This window comes from Anomalospiza imberbis, chromosome 6 (genome assembly GCF_031753505.1).
Source record: "Anomalospiza imberbis isolate Cuckoo-Finch-1a 21T00152 chromosome 6, ASM3175350v1, whole genome shotgun sequence".
In the NCBI taxonomy this organism is placed as follows: Eukaryota; Metazoa; Chordata; class Aves; order Passeriformes; family Viduidae; genus Anomalospiza; species Anomalospiza imberbis.
The window spans coordinates 49,422,749-49,439,142 of record NC_089686.1 but is presented as its reverse complement, the minus strand read 5'-3'; the positions used below and the strand labels follow the sequence as shown (position 1 = coordinate 49,439,142).

Here is a 16,394-nt window from a genome sequence, read left to right as displayed (position 1 = left end):
TGATTGTATCTCCACCTAGCCCAAAACATAGTGAGATAAAAAGAAAACTTTATTTTTCTTGGCTTAAGGAGGAAAAATAAATAAATAATCACACACAACAAAACTAGGAAAAGGTTGTCTCTTTCCCCCCCACCCCCCCAGAAAAAAAGAAAAATATATCTGTAAGTTGCAAATCCAAGACAGGCAGAATTGTCACTATCCCAGCAGTAAGCCACGTGTTGATACCTGTGACCCACCTCGCTGTCACATGGAGCTGGAGAGCCATTTCTGACAGTGCAGAACAGCACAGGTAACTTTAAAAACAAAGGTGCAAGACAAAGAACCTCCTGCAGGTTCTTGAGCAGAACTCTTGAATCTAAATGGGCTGAGTCAAGGTAATAAAGAAAATGCTTTTTTTCTGTCATATATTTTTCATTCCCTAGAATGAAAAGGACTTCCACAGAAAAGACCAAAACAGACTCAGGGCCTCAGCTCACTTGACCACTCAAAAGGTCAGCAAGGTCAACAAAAAATTGTTCAGTAATTCAACACACTTATACCTGTGTCACACCTTTTAACTCCTGTGTGTTAGAATGTGCATGTCAAAATAGATAAACAATACAGAGTTAATTCATTAAAAAACTTTATTATTTTATATAGATTAAAAGAAACAAAACCATCTTCATTTACTGCAGTATTACCTTCCAAAAATTATTTTTTTTATTTGACTCTTCCTTTCTTGAGGGAGTAGGACTATTCCATATATCTTTTAAATACATGCAAATGTATTGCTCTTCTCAATAAAACCCACCTGAAATAGATTTCCTTTTAATCAGTGAAGTAAGCAGCCAAGCAAATCAGGAGAGAGAATTATGTATTTCAGCAAGGAATAGCCTGATACTTGTCAAACTGGAATATTATTATACCTGATTCAATTTTACACAATGACATCTCTCCATTGTTATTGATTAATGGTTAAAGCTTGCTAAGGTTGTTATACAACACTGTTATAAATAACATATTATTTAGATACATAATGGATGTGATCTCTACAAATGATGAATTATATCCCCCTTCTTAATTACAGCATCCTCTGAAATCTAATTTAAATAGTAGCTAAACAGATTAAATTCAAAAGCAAGAACAACAGCAAGGCAGTTTTCAAAATGCTAAATTTATGGGGTTTTTCTCTCAGTGCTGTAGGGTTTTGCCACAGAATGTTTTGTAAAGTATCATCCTTCTCAATATCTTATTAGATCATTGTAATCTGGATTTACATATTGATTCATTCAGTTTCAATGTCAATCAAGACATGAACGTTTAATAAAAAACGACTCTAATTGCTCCTCGGAGACTTAGCAATAATTACTCCCATATCATATCAGTGAGGCAGGCATCTTTAACATGTTCTGGTTTTCAAGCATAACAATTGCACGTTTCTTTTGGGCGCCGCATACTCTTCAAATCAGCATTTCACTCACTGAGATGTTGAAGGCTGCCTTAGCAGCATATCACATAGGGGCTACAGTTGATAAAATTGAAACTGTATTCTGTCAACAATAATTATGTGCGTGTTTTGCTCATTTCCTGCCATAGCTGTCCCATGGCAACAGCTTGAAAACAGCGCTCATTTTTAAATACATAAATGACTGCTTTGATGACACATTTCTGGCTAAGGTTTGGCAAAGGCCTGGTGAAAACAAAGACTTTTTTGAGGAACTATCACAACTACTTCTATTATATGCAAATCTGGAGGGAATGTGCTAATTGCCGAGTGGCAGCTTTGCTGCAGTAGTGGCAGAAGTGGCCTGAGGCTTTTCCAGACTGATAACAAGCCAGCATTTGCACTTCTGGCCATTCTCTCCACCCTCAGTGAATTCCACAAGGAATACCTCAACCGAAGGGCATTATTCCACTTAACCCTGCCTTTGGGGTTGCTGCTGCTAAGGTAAATCAGATAAAATCATGCTAAAATTCCACATTTTATCAGAATTATATCTGTCTGGAGTGATGAAAAAAAAGAGCTGGTGGTATTGATTTTGTCATATGAACTCTGGTACATGGTTATTTTGGTACATGGGAAATCAGCTTTGCAATTTTCGGTTTTAATTGTTTTGAGAATATTTACTTTTCTAAGATTATTTTATGACTTGTGAACCAAGAAGAATAGCTATTGTGCAGACAGTTCATAAAGCAGTTACAAGATGAGTTAGGATATTGCAGGTTTTACCCTTGGCTCTGTGAACATCTAAGTTCTGATGTAATAAGACCTGATAGCAGGATCAAGTGCACCTACAACTCCAGCCTTTCAAATATCAGCTTCACTGAGGAAAAGTAGCAAAAATTATGCCATTATGGTTATTTTTTCCTATTATGAGCACCCCGACTAAACTTGTGTCATTTAAGTTGATACTAATGCAATGAGAAACATCTGGAGATTAAAGAAGTGGACCAGATTCAGGCTGGATTTTTAGAAGGAACCATTAAATAACCCACCACATGTCCCTGGGAGCATCCTTTCTTTTCAATTCAAGGGATTTTAGGAACAAAATGTAGCACTAACAAAATGTAAAATCCATAGGTTCATGTATTTAAGATAAATCTATGATAGAATTCGAAGAATAGAACAGTTTTTGCACTAGGGGAAAGGAACACAACTCAAAGTAAGGCAACAGTATTGTCAAGCTGTAAATTGGAGTATTAACAAAGCCCTGTGTGCCTGGAATGTCCAGAGTGAATCTTACACTGGCCACAGATCAATTGTCTTTTGTATTGTCACATGGATGTAAAGGAAACCAGGAGTGTTTGCTATCAGCATCTGATTAACCACTGAATTCTAAGCATAGTTTGGGAACAAAGAACAATTTTATTTTATGCCAACCATTGTCTGTGGTAGGGAAACAGCACAGTTTTCATTAGAAGAGGATGAATTTTAATTCTGATAAGATGTGGGGATGAAATGCTAACTTAAGCCAAATGAATATTCATATAGGAAAGTGAAAATAGGTGTCAAGGACTTGCTGCACTTAAGTCCTGGGTTACATGAAAACTGTACACCATTCAACAAAACAACAAGGTTTCTAATGATTACTTTCTCCATATAATTCATTCATCTATTCCAGAGCAGTGTTTCAGGGCTTAATGAGTATTTGTAAAGCTCTGACTGAAATGCACTCTCAAAATGCAAAACATTAGACCATTTACAATGAATGAAGTAGTGTAGATTACTCATTCAGAATAGCCACTGCAGCTCATCAACATGTGCATTTGAAGGATGTTTTACTTCACCAGGCCCCTGTTCACACTCCTGTGCAGTTGAAAGGCTAAGTGTGGTTCCTTCCCACTGAATCCACTCTGATGTCCAGGGACAAAGGAAAAGTTGAGGAACTTTCTCTCTTCTCTTGTTTCACCCCATGTCACCCATATTTTCCCCATATGAGGCAATCTCACATCACATCTCAAAGAACTACTTGGAGAATAAACAAGATTAAGTAGCAATAGAATGGTCTGGGTTGGGATGGACCCTAAAGACCATCTCATTCCAAGCCTCCCACCATGAGCAGGGACACCTCCCACTAGACCAGATAGCTGAAAGTCCCATCCAACCTGACCTTGAACACTTCCAGGGACTGGACATCCACAACTTCCCTGTTCCAGTGCCTCACCACCCTCACTGAGAAGAACTGAAGTCACCTCTAGCTCTTTGTGTGGCCATGTTTCTTCCTGGAAGATAAGCTTTCTGAATCAGAAATTCAGAAATTTCTCAGAGATTTCTGACAGTCTCTGGTACAACAGATTCCATGAGCACACATGGCAAACAGGATAACCTCATACTTCCATGTGCTTCTTGATGTGATTCTCCTTCCCATCACTGCAGTGCCATTGCACCTGTTACAGATGCTCTATGCTCTTTAAACTAGATAAATGTCTATAGAGGAAAAAAAAAAAGAAAATTTCAAATGTTAATTTTCTTAAACTATATTTTTTTTCTTCTTTGTACACTGTGATAGTTGCTTTATCGCTGTTAATAAAATCTCATGTAACACTAATGAGGGTACAGAGAGTAGTCCCAGTAATTCCAAATTAAATCCAAGACCACATTTTAGTAGGAAAAGAGAAAGCTCAGGCAAAATAAAGATTCTGAGATGAAGTAATCCTTCTTTCCACATTAACTAACTGTTGCCCAGACACTTTAATTCTACATCACACTGTGCACAATAAATGAGAAGTCAGGAAAGGCAAAACCTTGGCTTTTAATATCTCACACCTTTCTGCCCATTAGTTCATCTCTTCTACACCTGTCAATTGTGGTTATTTCTACTTTCTTACTTTCCTCATACACAGCCTCTACTGCATCTTGGGACACAGGGGAGGGTATAGTTTATGTTTATATACATCAATGCCAATATAAAACAAAAAATCAAGCTGTCAGTGGTACATGGCAGCCTCCTGGGCAGAGAAGAACACACATTATTGTTACATTCTTTTTATTAAATTAGCCAGCTTGGAAGTTTAATGTCAGTTTTCCTCATTAGCCAGGCATAGTAACTAGTTTGGCTGAACAATACAATCTAATATGAAATACAATCTGAAATACAATCTAATAAGGGGTCAGTGTGGGGACTGAAGGAAAAATTTAAAAGCAAAAAAAAAAAATTGAAGAAAAAAAAAATTGAAGAAACATGACTGAAATCCCAGATTATACCAATTTCCTCAGCAGTACTGTATATGCAGATAATATTTATAGAAACCAGCATCTCTCAGAAATAGGCATCACATTAATTAAAATGTGTTGTAGCCTAAGATTACATTTTATTAATTCCTGTTTGCAAGAAGGTCATGTCTAATGATTTCCTCTTGGAGTTACTGGTTTTAGCAACCAGACCATTAAAGATTTGGATTCTTGTTCTACTTGTGAAATTACTCAGATTCTTGCAAACACAAGTGCCAATTCCCTGATCTTTTGGTGTTCTTTGTAAGTTTTTGTCCTAGTGGGATTTTCTTCTTCTTGAGGGAAAACAGCTGCACATACAATATCAGGAATTGTAATTAATTTTGCATCAGTCCAGAATAAAAGCCATGTGTTCAGATAACAAGGATACTCCAGTATTCCAAATACTCAGGATAAATTACTGTAACAGGCCAATACTATTCTCAATTGCATTATCACTGCATTCAATGCACAATTGCAATTGTGCTTTACAGCTGGCACAAATATACAATTCCTTGTGAATAATTAATGTTGAATTACACTGTAAATGCATATTTAAGTATTGATGACATTTTACACTTTACACCAAATCACATATGTAAAGTTCTCCCGATGAATGAGATAAGAATTAAAAAATAACCACTTCCTTCACTTTAATGCCTTGGGGAGTGGGAACATCTTGACCACTGTCAAAGAGTATGTTGAAACCACATATCTTAAAGCATTTTGTAAGCATGCAGAAACTCTAGAGAGAACATCAGAGTGGTTAGATGGACAGGCAGAAGCACATAGAAATGTGACCAATTGTTTGTTTCAACAAAAGGCAGTGGTTTGTCCTGAATCTGTTCAGAATACACCAGTGTCTAACATCACTAAAAGCACTAGCACATGACACACAGCAAATTTCTAGGTAATATTAATATAAGTTCACACCCTTCTAAGTAATATTAATATAAGTTCAAACCCTTCTAAGTAATATTAATTAATCACATTACTGACCTGAGTTCACAGATGGATTGAACTGAAGGCAGTTAACCAATTAAACACAAGTGGTCAGTGCTGTGGAAAATGGGGGAGGAATTTTGGAACTTCACACCTGTTTTGCACACTCTAAAGATTGCTCAGTTCAATTTCTCTAAATTTTGGGCAATGTGAACACCTATGATTGAATACGGTGATTGAAAGCATCTTGTGGAACCGACACGTGCTGTGGTCCTGTGTTCAGGGTTCATTCTTGTGGGTGCTTTTAAAGATGCAGCCTCCGCATGCTCAGACACAAGCTTAGCAGTCCCTGGTGATTAATGCAATATATTGGCACAAGAAGTGCAAATACCTGTAATCATGTCCCACCCGAGGTGCCTGATGAGCAAAGAGCAGGTACACCATGAAAACTGAGGAAAGGGCTTCCAGACAGGTAAGGGGGAGCAGGAGAAATGCAGCTCCTCCCTAACACAATAAGGATCGGGACAGATCTCCAGCATTCTTTGGATTTTGCTAGTTTAACACGTCCTGAATTTGTTCTACAATTTAAAAATTCTCTTGTTTTGGCATTTGCCTAAGCAAGAACGTCATTCTTAGCACCTGCTTTTGAGTTCCTTCAGGAAAGTCTCTCAGTAAAAGTAGCTGTCATCTAAAGAGGCAGCAGATCTAAAGTGTCAGAAAACTTGTTGATCAACTTCCTGGATTCCTGTTCCCTTCAGAAATGAGTTCTGAAAGGCTTCTTCAAGGAACAAGGAAAATTGTTGCATACCAACAGTCACAGGCAATATTTTCTAGAAAATTTTAAGCTTGAGTATCTACTAAGGTTTTGTTCACATAAAGAAATCTCAATGTAACTAAATTCATTTAGCAACTTGCTTGGTGAAGGGCTATACTCCTGCTGTGAGGGCATGTCAGTTTATTCAGCCAGCCTGAAAACCCAGATGTGTTGTTTTTACCAAGGGCACACGACAGAGGAGGATCTGTGCAATCTGCAGCTGAGGCAAGCTGAGGGCACAGCTCCAGCTTGTTACTAGTCCCACATGGCCAAAGTGCCCTTGCCAGCAGCACAGCAACAGTGAAAAGATTTGAGGAGCTAAAGAGCATCTCCTCTTTAACTGCAAGCAAAAAAACAAGTTGCTGTTCTTTCCCCAAGCCTCTAGTTTTGGCTTTTCCCAGTCCTTGCAGGTGACATGAAGCACTCAAACATTTCTCTCTTCCCACCTGCAATCCCCTTCCTTCCTCCCCTAACCTGACCTGAAGTAAATCCTGCCTCTAGACTTGACCCATACTTTGAAGCATCGTCCAAAAACAAGGCAGTTGCAAAATGTACAATTGCTATCTGCAGTCTATTCTACAAAGCTTTGATAACATAGTTTGCCAGATAAGAATGTGAAAAGAAATCCATATCTTATGTGGCTACACTGGCAAAATGACAGAATATTTTGTTGGCTTACTTGGTGGCTTTCAGGGAAACGGGGAAATATGCCCAGTGGAAAAACTTCCCTGTGTGACATGCTGCGTCTTCCATATGGCCCTCTGCTATCCGGGCTGCACCAGCACAGGCAAACTAATAATACTTACAAGTGTGAGATGTGCAGGTTTCATAACAGCATTCCAGTGGGAGTCATTGTAACCAGTTTTAGGACGGAACTTGTCAGGTTTGGGAAAGAGACTGAGCGCCGTTGCACCTGTGACAGCAGAAGGCTGGATGCAATGATCCAACCAGCCCTACATTTCAAAGAAAAAAAAAAAAGAAACAACCAAATGAAGTCCTGGAAAAAAGAAAAGAGCCAAGCCTCAGAAAAAACAACAGCAGAACAAAGATAGTTACACATTAGCCAGCACACGTGCTCCTGTGTGGCTTCCGTGGCTGGATTGCTGGAGCTGCCCGAGAGAAGAGCATGAGGCAGCAGGGCCACGGCAGCCACTGCCATGTAAGAGCTCCTTTGCCACACAGAACAAAAATATATTACAAAGCAAGAAAGGAAAAAGGAAAAAAGATTTTAAAAAACAGGCTTTCTCCATCCCCTCTCTGTTTCCCAGACACCCAGCAATCTTTGAAAAAGAGGGAGAAGGGAAATAATATTTTCAGGGATGGCAATGCATCCACAATTCCTAGCAGTAGGCAAACTGAGCAGGCTACAGTGACCATAGAGGCCTTAACTGCACCCAAGATGCTACTGACAATGTGCCGTGAAAACATGTGCTGGGACATCACTCCTATTTGGAAGAGTATAAAAAGACAGGAGAGACAAAAAGCAAGAAAAGAGATGGAAAGTCACTTGTCCAAAGGGTGAGTCAACATTCAGAGCAAAAGCAGCCTTCTGAGTATGCATAAGGCCAATGCCTTGTCCTTCCTGCCCAGGGAACCTTTCTGTCTGGCTTCACTGCTTTCCACCTTCAACTCTTCAAACAAAAACTGTCCAGCCAGGTTTTGGTGGGTCTCAGGACCCAGGGGTAGATGCAGAACAACACAGAGCCTCTGAGCCAAGGAGCCATCAATACATGGCTCATTCTGCACAGGGTGTAACATCAACCAGCCCTTCTAGGAAGGGGGGGCTCACAGATCTCCAGCAAAGAATTGCACAGCAACGTATTTCACAGGCCTGCAGGTGGAAAAGGGAAGAGAATAATGGATTCATTCTAAGAAGTAACAGTCTTCCACATCCTAAAAATCTGCTTGCAGATTTGGGAAATTCTGTGAAGTAGGGAGGAGTTTCTTGCTTTGAAACAAGCAATATCTCTGCTGTTTCTCCTGGAAAGGGAACCTACCTGCTTGACGGCCTTTTGCAACCTGCCTTATCATTTCCACTGAATGAGATTTCAAATCTCAGGCTGAAAAGAATTACGTGCAACTTTTATAGCTGAATTAAGGCCACCTACAATTGCTAGTATCTCTGAAGAGGGGTAACACTATTCCTCTGTGCGTAGGAGAGAAATTTAGCTGTAAAAGAATGGGTACACTGTGGATTATTTGTGAAGTTTGTTTGGGCTTTACTAAAATTGCTTTGCAAAACAGTCTGATTTACATTTGGTGGCATTTTTCAAGAATATTATTGGCATAAGTGTTTAGTATACCCCTGCCAAAAAAAAAACACAACAGAGAATTAACATGCAAGACAAAGAGCAAAAGACCAATTCAAATCCCCTTGGGATTTTCTTAGGAATCAAAAGCCACTTGGAGTAAACATTTGCCTGCTCAACAGTTTGAAATATCCTATACACATCTCTCTAATAGCCTCTGTAATAATTGACAGAGCACAATACCTAGAAAAGATGCCAGCACATCACAAATATGAGGTTGTTGATAGGATTAAGCATTACCCTGTCTCACCAATGAATAAAGAAAATAAGAAATGGAACTGTGTAGTGTTGAATAGCACTGAGTCTGAGATACACTTATGACAAGTTCTTGGTGTTTTTTGTGCACAACAGAGCTTCACTGAGAAGGTCATGCATGAATTCTGAAAAAAATGGCATTATTACTGAGGAATGCCTGGCAAAGCAGGAAATAATCTTTAATTAATTTGTGAGGAACTTTCATTTGGCAGACACAGTCTGCCAAATAAAGACAGAACAGTAGCTTTCTTATTAAGCTGATAAAATCAACCAAAAGTGAAGAAATCCCATAGTCAAAAGACATTAGAACAATGTGTTTTTACTTGGAGATGTAATAGAAATCCACAGGGAATCCTGGCAATGCTCACCGGGCTTTTTTTCTCCTGAAATCAAAGGTATTTCTGACAGAAAAAAGAATGAATCTTTACATTTTTTGCTTTTCTAGATTTTGACTCAATATTTGATCTCAGGCAGAGTAAAATGCAAGTACATTCAAACTTATTCATTAATTCCAACAATTCAAAGTGCCGCACTTTGTCTTTACTTATCGCTATTGCTGTCTTTGTATATTCATTTCCAATTGCCATCTCCATCTCCCACCGGCTTGCACAGGTATTAAGGGATATTTTTGTCATTTGTAAAATGCTGGGGAAACTCGTGATAATAGGCACTTCATAAACGTCAGGTATTATTTTAGTGAAACTGGGACAAACCGCTAGTTTCAAACATAATTGGCTACAATGGAAAAACTGGAGCATCCGTAGAAAACTGGGCCATGGTACGTGTGAGGTGCTAATATTTATCCTAATTTGGCAGCTTTGTCTCAGTTCACAGGAGCTCACCCCTATGCACTGAGGTGTGTGAGCAAAAGAACATTAAAAGAATTTTATCTTCATTTGAAAGTGCTTCCTGGGAACAGGAAGCAATTCAGCAAATCAATGTGTTTGTTTTTCACATCCACAAGCCAAAATTTAAATCTCACTTAAGCCTAAAGGGAAACAAGTTGGGTGATTTCAGCGTAATCCCTTCAGAAATGTATTCTCTTCACAGGAACACTGCTCAACACAGTAGCAGCTCTGTGCAGGAGAAGCCTCACATTGAAACATGAGAACTGCTACAGTTTAGGTTAAGAGGGAGTCTTTATTGGCAGCCTTTAGAACAATATCCTATATAAATTCATAAATAATCTTAGCATATTGACATCCTGGAAAGGAAATATGGAAACTTGCCTTGGAGTTGCCTGCATTAATCTTCATTCTATCCTGTACTGGCATCTTTCCCAGTTTCCTATGCCCAAAGTTCACAATGTCTGTTTTCAAAGGAACACACTGACCCTTATAGAGAAGAGCCCAGAAAGTCTGATTTGCTACTAGCTTTAATTTTTATATCCTCTTTTCCTAAAATGAGTAGGTTCTGAAGTGCAGCTTCTAATGAGCCAACGGAAAACAGCCTTAATGTGAAAAAGTTTGGCATGCAAATCCGATGACTAAGGAATGTGGTTTGATCGCACCAGCGGGCCTTACTGAGAGAGAATAAAGTAGCAGTATTCCATGGAGCTATAGCTCATGGTCCAGTCTCACTACACGGACCAGCACTGGCCAACAGCTCTTTACCATGGGCTCTGAGCAGCTATGCAGGAGCAGGGCACAGTGAAAATCTCAATAATGTTTTCAGTCTGCAAAGTCCTTGCCACAGCCAGCACTGATTTGGCCTTTGTGAAGCAAATTTTAGACTCCACATACCCCTCTGAGTGAGGAAGGGAGAGGTAAGATCAGAGCCAAGCAGCTGATTGATAGCTGCAGTGCAGATACACTCATAAAGAAGTTCCTGGAAAAATAAAGTACTGCATGCTGTGAGCCAGAAGGTTCAAGGATTTCTGTGCAACAGAAGCACTTCACTCTTCCAGGAAACTGCCACAGCAAAACACTTCTAGTGGATATGCAGCTCCACTGGCAAAACAGGGCTCATGTAGCCACCAGAAAAACACCCTCCCTCTTGGTGAGACAGGCTGACAAGATAACAGCAATGGTACCTGTTTCACAAGTTGCCATGGTACCTGTTTCACATGTGGATCTCTACCATGACTGTAGGAGCCTGGAGTTCACCCCTCTTCTCAGCAGAACATGAACACATCATCAAATCTCCTTGCATACTTCTGATTTGTCTGCTTCCCTCAGAGGTCAAGAGTCCTGGCACCTGGGTTTGGGAGGACACTGCCCTGGCATAGCTGTCCTAATGCTGCAAAATCCCCAGCTCCCCCTCTGCTGAAGTGGAAACCCATGCAGTGCTGAGTGCCCTACCAGCACTTGCACCTCCTTGAAACCCATGGCAAAAGGAGCAGGGCTTGCTGAGGGCTCCTGGGGAGAAGATGTACTCGTCATGTTCTCAGACTGAAGAGACTGTCACCAACTCAAGGGGACATGTAACACAAAGCCTGGTTTTGGGGTGTATATATAAATCTACAGGGACACCTGAAATGGGCAGCCATGTCTATCATTATGCCTACCTCTGGCTACCCCAAAATGTCTTTCTAAGATTTTACTTTTTCCTTATGGTGATGGTGATAATTCATTCAGGGTTACAATGAATACATAGTTTCCATACTAATTAGCTCCAAGGTTAGCAAAGAATACTGCCTGCTGTTCTTGCTTATCTAAGCTAATTTATTGAAATTAAGTTAGTTTACCTGCTGACCTCTTTGAAATGCATTCATGGTATTCCTCAACAATCCATTATACTAGTCTCTGGGAAAAACAGCAGCAGGAGATAAGACTTCTAATACCTTCTAAAACCTTTCTAAGCAAAGCTCTCCTGTAGCAAGGTTGTTACCCTATGGCTCCTGTCATATACAGCACATACTGTGCTAATGGAGATGCAACACTAGCAGAGATTCTAGGTCAAGTTTCACACACTTCCAGCACAGCTACTGTGGATTTAGGCTGGGAAATCTGAAAGAAAAGCTTGTCCCTCACTGATACCATGAGGATGTGAAGACAGTGTGAGATGACTGCCTAAATTAAACACAATGCAATTTTTGTGCACTGGAGATCAAGAATACCTTTTGTTTCCAGCATTTTGAAGTTTTCCCTCTGATGCATGCTCATAATTCCCACTGATATCTACCATACAATCCAAGCCCAAATTCCCATTATCCTGGCACACTGCTCTCAATTCTCAATGACAAATGACAGAAGACAACAATAAAAGGGACATTATTAAGGCAGGTAAAACTTCCCACAAGAGTAAATCTTAAAATGTGTATGTTAGATGAATGGACACAGAAACCATTCACCTGAGGTTGCCTTTATTACTCAACTAAAAAGATATCCAGGAAAACGATATCTAGGAAAAAGATAATTCCACTGCTTTGGCATGAGGCGCAGCCTGCATTTGCTCCCTAAACACACTCATTTTTATACAAAACACCAGGGGCTGGTCTAGCCAAAGTTCTCCCCCCTGTGGCTGACACAATTTGCAATATGGCTTTATTAGCTGTGCGTAGGGAAGTAAAGACACCACACCCAGGCTGCTCCGTGCACCTCCCCTGCTCCTTCTCCCACCCTGCCTGGAGCTGCTGCACAAAGGACAAGCAGCCAGGGCAGGTTCAGCACGGAGAAGTCCGTGTTGGAGGCATTTGCCAGCAAAGCCCAATGCCTGCTTCAAGCCTCTGGTGCTATGAAATAAAGGAGTCACAGCCCAGCACACATCCCTGCCTTTTGGGCATTGTTTTGAGATGAGATATACAGCACAGGATTACCAACCTGCATCTTCAGACCTGGGTCAGTCCCTAAAACTAACAGTAGCAGCTTAGAAATACTTTGATTTTTAGGAGTTTGTTTTCTGATTCTTGGTGTTTTCCAGCTTTAGGTTCCCACTCCTGAGACCCTAATCACTCTCAGGAGAACTGTAAGCATTTCATTTTCAGACAAAATCTGGCAGCCTGGCCTAATCCCATGACTCAAGGCTTCTACAAGAAAAAGGGGTGAGGGGGGTATGGAGAAAAGTATTAAATACATAATAAAGCATGAAAGCTACCAATATCCAATTCAGAATTGTATTCTACAAAGGTAGCAGCCAAAATTACTATATTTCTAAGAACTATTCAAACACAGTAGAAAGCAAAGTTTAATAAAACCCCTCAGGTTTGCATTTTACTTGCAAACACTCTGGCAGGGTGAAAGGCCAGGCAGAGACCTTTACTTCACCTTTTTTGGAACATCTTTGTTACTGAAGGACTGAAATTTTGCAGGAGTGAGATTTCAATGTATGGGAATAGGAAGCAAGGGCAAAGGGAAGCACATACAGACAGAAGATCATGGAAGGGCTGCCAAACACAAGCAGAGTAGCTCCAGAATTTATTTCACACTACTCTCATCCCAGCCATGCAACAAACCAGAGGAAGGATATCTTATGATTGAACACTGGCCTGGAACATCTGAGTTCAGTTCCCAAATATTTCATAAAGTTTCAGACTCAGTTGTCATCTTATAAATATACAAAGGAAAATAATGTTTCCTTTCTTGCACTCTTGTTCTGTCCTTTTTCTTCATGTTGTGAATCTGCCTCTTAATTGATATGAGCTACTTAGCAAAAGGAAGCTCTGATTTCAGCAGGGGCCTGTAGCTGCTGTAACAGCAAATAATAATCTGAACCAAATCCCCCCTCAAACCTTTGCAAAAAGTTCAGCTCTGGATCTGCCTTTAGGAGCAGGAACATTCTGCTGTAAACAGCCTCTGAGCCAGTTGTGAGCAGACATCCTGCAGTTCTTCTTCTTATTCTTAGTTCTTATTCTAACCTTTAGCTTTTTGACAAAAATACTTAAAGAATCTAAAAACATAGTGTGAAATAAATCACGCTGCCTAAAATTCTGCTTTCCAGCCCCTCAAATTTTATGCCTTTTATTCTGAAATGGAAAAATGGCAAAAGCAACAATGAAAGGGTGATTATTAATCTTTGATCCTGAGTCACTTTCTCTTACAGAGCCCTGTTTTTCACCTCAGGAAGTGTGATACAGAAGCACTCCCACAGCCTGATTAAAGGTCCAGGTATGGGGTCACACAATGCACAAAGAGTGCTGCAGAGTTTCAGAGAGCAACATGTATTTAATGTGTGACTAAAGGCAAGCACGATAAAGAAGGCAATAATGAACATTCCTAATGATTGCCATAGCTGTGAAACTGCCACAGAACTGTTTGAGGTAATTGTGGTGAGAAATGGAGTTATTTGTTAAGAAAGAAATGGTCAAATCTGTTTTCCAGAGTGCCAGCCTGGGTGATTACAAAACAGAACCTGCTGGGAATGCCAACTTGCTGGAAAATGGCAGTGTGCCTTCCTCAACCGAAAACAGCCAAAGGCACCCAGGTTTTACTGGCTCACCCGAAAGCTAAGGAATTAGAATTGAAAACAAGCTGGGTGAGGTAGCTGACAACTGGGATTTCAGGTTTGTCAGCAAAGAGATGCCTCAGAAAAGGGTCAGAGGTTACACCTGGAGATTTAGAAGATAATGACAGAGTTCAGATAGGCATCAAACTCATCTGGTCCCTCAGAAAGCAAATTGTCATGAAGTCCAGCTCTGAAAAGAACACCTTGCCTTAAGATGCAAAATTCATTACTTCCTAAGGAAGATGCTCACCCTAGCTCTCCCTTCTTTAATGAAGAATTGGAAGAAATATTTAAAATATACATATATATATGTATATATATATGTCTGATTTTTTAAAAAAGCCTACAAACAAACCAGCTGTTGCAAGAGCCCCACACAATCCTAGGTGATTGAAACAGCAACCCACCTGCAAGCTCTTACTGCTGCTCCCCGTAAGGATTACATTTATGGCAACAACTTCCCTTCGAGGGAATTGCAGCTCTCTGAAAAGCACTGAAATTGCAGATGACAACAAAATTGTCCCTCTCAGAGAGCAGGCAGTGCAGGGAGAGCAGCAGACTCGCAGCCAGCCCACTTTGGGAATGGCATCCGAGTCCCGCCGCCCCACATTGGGCAGGAGCCTCTCTTTTCACCAACACAAAGGAGGATGTGTGAGCATGAAATCCACTTTGAGCACTGCTCACAAAGTTGAGTCTAAAGACTGCTTTGGCCTGGCCACCATGAGGAGCTGCATTTTGATGTTCACACTGTCAGAAAACACCTTTTTTCTCCCCTCCTCCTTTACCATTCATTGGATTTTTATGTTCTAAGTCATTTTAGGAATCCAGCTTAAGAACTTTATTCTCAGTGTCTAGAATTTATAGTTTCCAAAAGGGAAAATGTTGTAAAGATTATCGAAAATCAGGAGATTTACTGTTAATCTACTGGTCCTCCAAGATTTCTGCATCTTTGACCAGACACAAAAAAGCAACTTTCTTTTTTGAAGTCATAATTTACACTCAAGCGTAATGCTGCCAAATTTTTAAGGTGGTAATCTGGCAAGAACTGGCAAAACACAAGCAAACAAACAAACGCAACATTTCATATGCATTTCACTAGATCTAACAGCGATTCAGGCTGTTTCAAGAACTCTGCTCAGTTTGCCAGCTGATGAGCAGCCTTACAACTAATCTAAATATAAAGGCTTAATCTAAATATAAAAGCTTGCTCACCTGCTCTGTCAAGAGAGTGGGGTTTTGTATCTGTCAAAGAAATTTTTATTAGACAGAACATAAAGAAAAAGTTTCAAACCATTTAATAACAGAAACTATTAAATAGCATACACTTTTAATTCAGATCTGGATTTAGTGAAAGGTATTCTGGAAAGTCCTAAAGTATGAGAATACACTGGCCATGAGATATAATGTGGGCTGTTGTGCTGACAACTGTATATGAGCAGGAGAAAAAAAAAAAAGATTTTGTGACCTTGTTTCTGCATGTACCTGTGGAAAAAAAAACAACAACAAAAACCAAACAAATCCCAAACAACCTCGATTTGTGAGGGCTCATGAAAAGCTATAGATCTATAAAGCTCTGGCAGTCCTTTGTCTAACTCGCTGCATATTAGAGATATATTTCACATTCAAATTTGACTTAGAGCAGTAAGCAGCCAGTACAGTTCATGCCCTGTGTGACTCACAGATTGTAGTCAAATACACTGTTTCACAAAAGGGGTGTCAAGGACACTCGTCAGCATTCTAGAAAAAAAACAGAACCATGTCTGATAATTCAGACACTAAAATCCCCACGCACTTGGTATCATCATTACTTAAAGCACTGAAGATACTTATGGCTACCAAAGATGAAGCACAGATATTTCAGTATGGTGGCTCTGCATTATGTTATTCTTAACCTTTTCTATTTTTCAGTTTCTAAAAAAGCTGCTGCATCCATCTACTGTACTGGAAAATTCAGTGGCATGAATGGTTCTAAATTTAGGATGCAGGACACTGCAGCTGCGAT

At 40.0% G+C, this 16,394-nt stretch overlaps 2 long non-coding RNA genes across 2 annotated transcripts; one reads left to right on the top strand and one right to left on the bottom strand.

Moving 5' to 3' along the window:
* Positions 1–430: 430 nt before the first annotated feature.
* Positions 431–4,028, top strand: LOC137476077 (uncharacterized). Its single transcript, XR_011000235.1, has 2 exons — positions 431–500; positions 3,606–4,028. It is a non-coding gene; the product is annotated as an uncharacterized lncRNA (long non-coding RNA).
* LOC137476078 (uncharacterized) lies at positions 3,272–11,316 on the bottom strand. Its single transcript, XR_011000236.1, has 2 exons — positions 5,334–11,316; positions 3,272–3,907 (listed from the first exon to the last, which is right to left on the bottom strand). It is a non-coding gene; the product is annotated as an uncharacterized lncRNA (long non-coding RNA).
* Between the last annotated feature and the right edge of the window lie 5,078 nt (positions 11,317–16,394).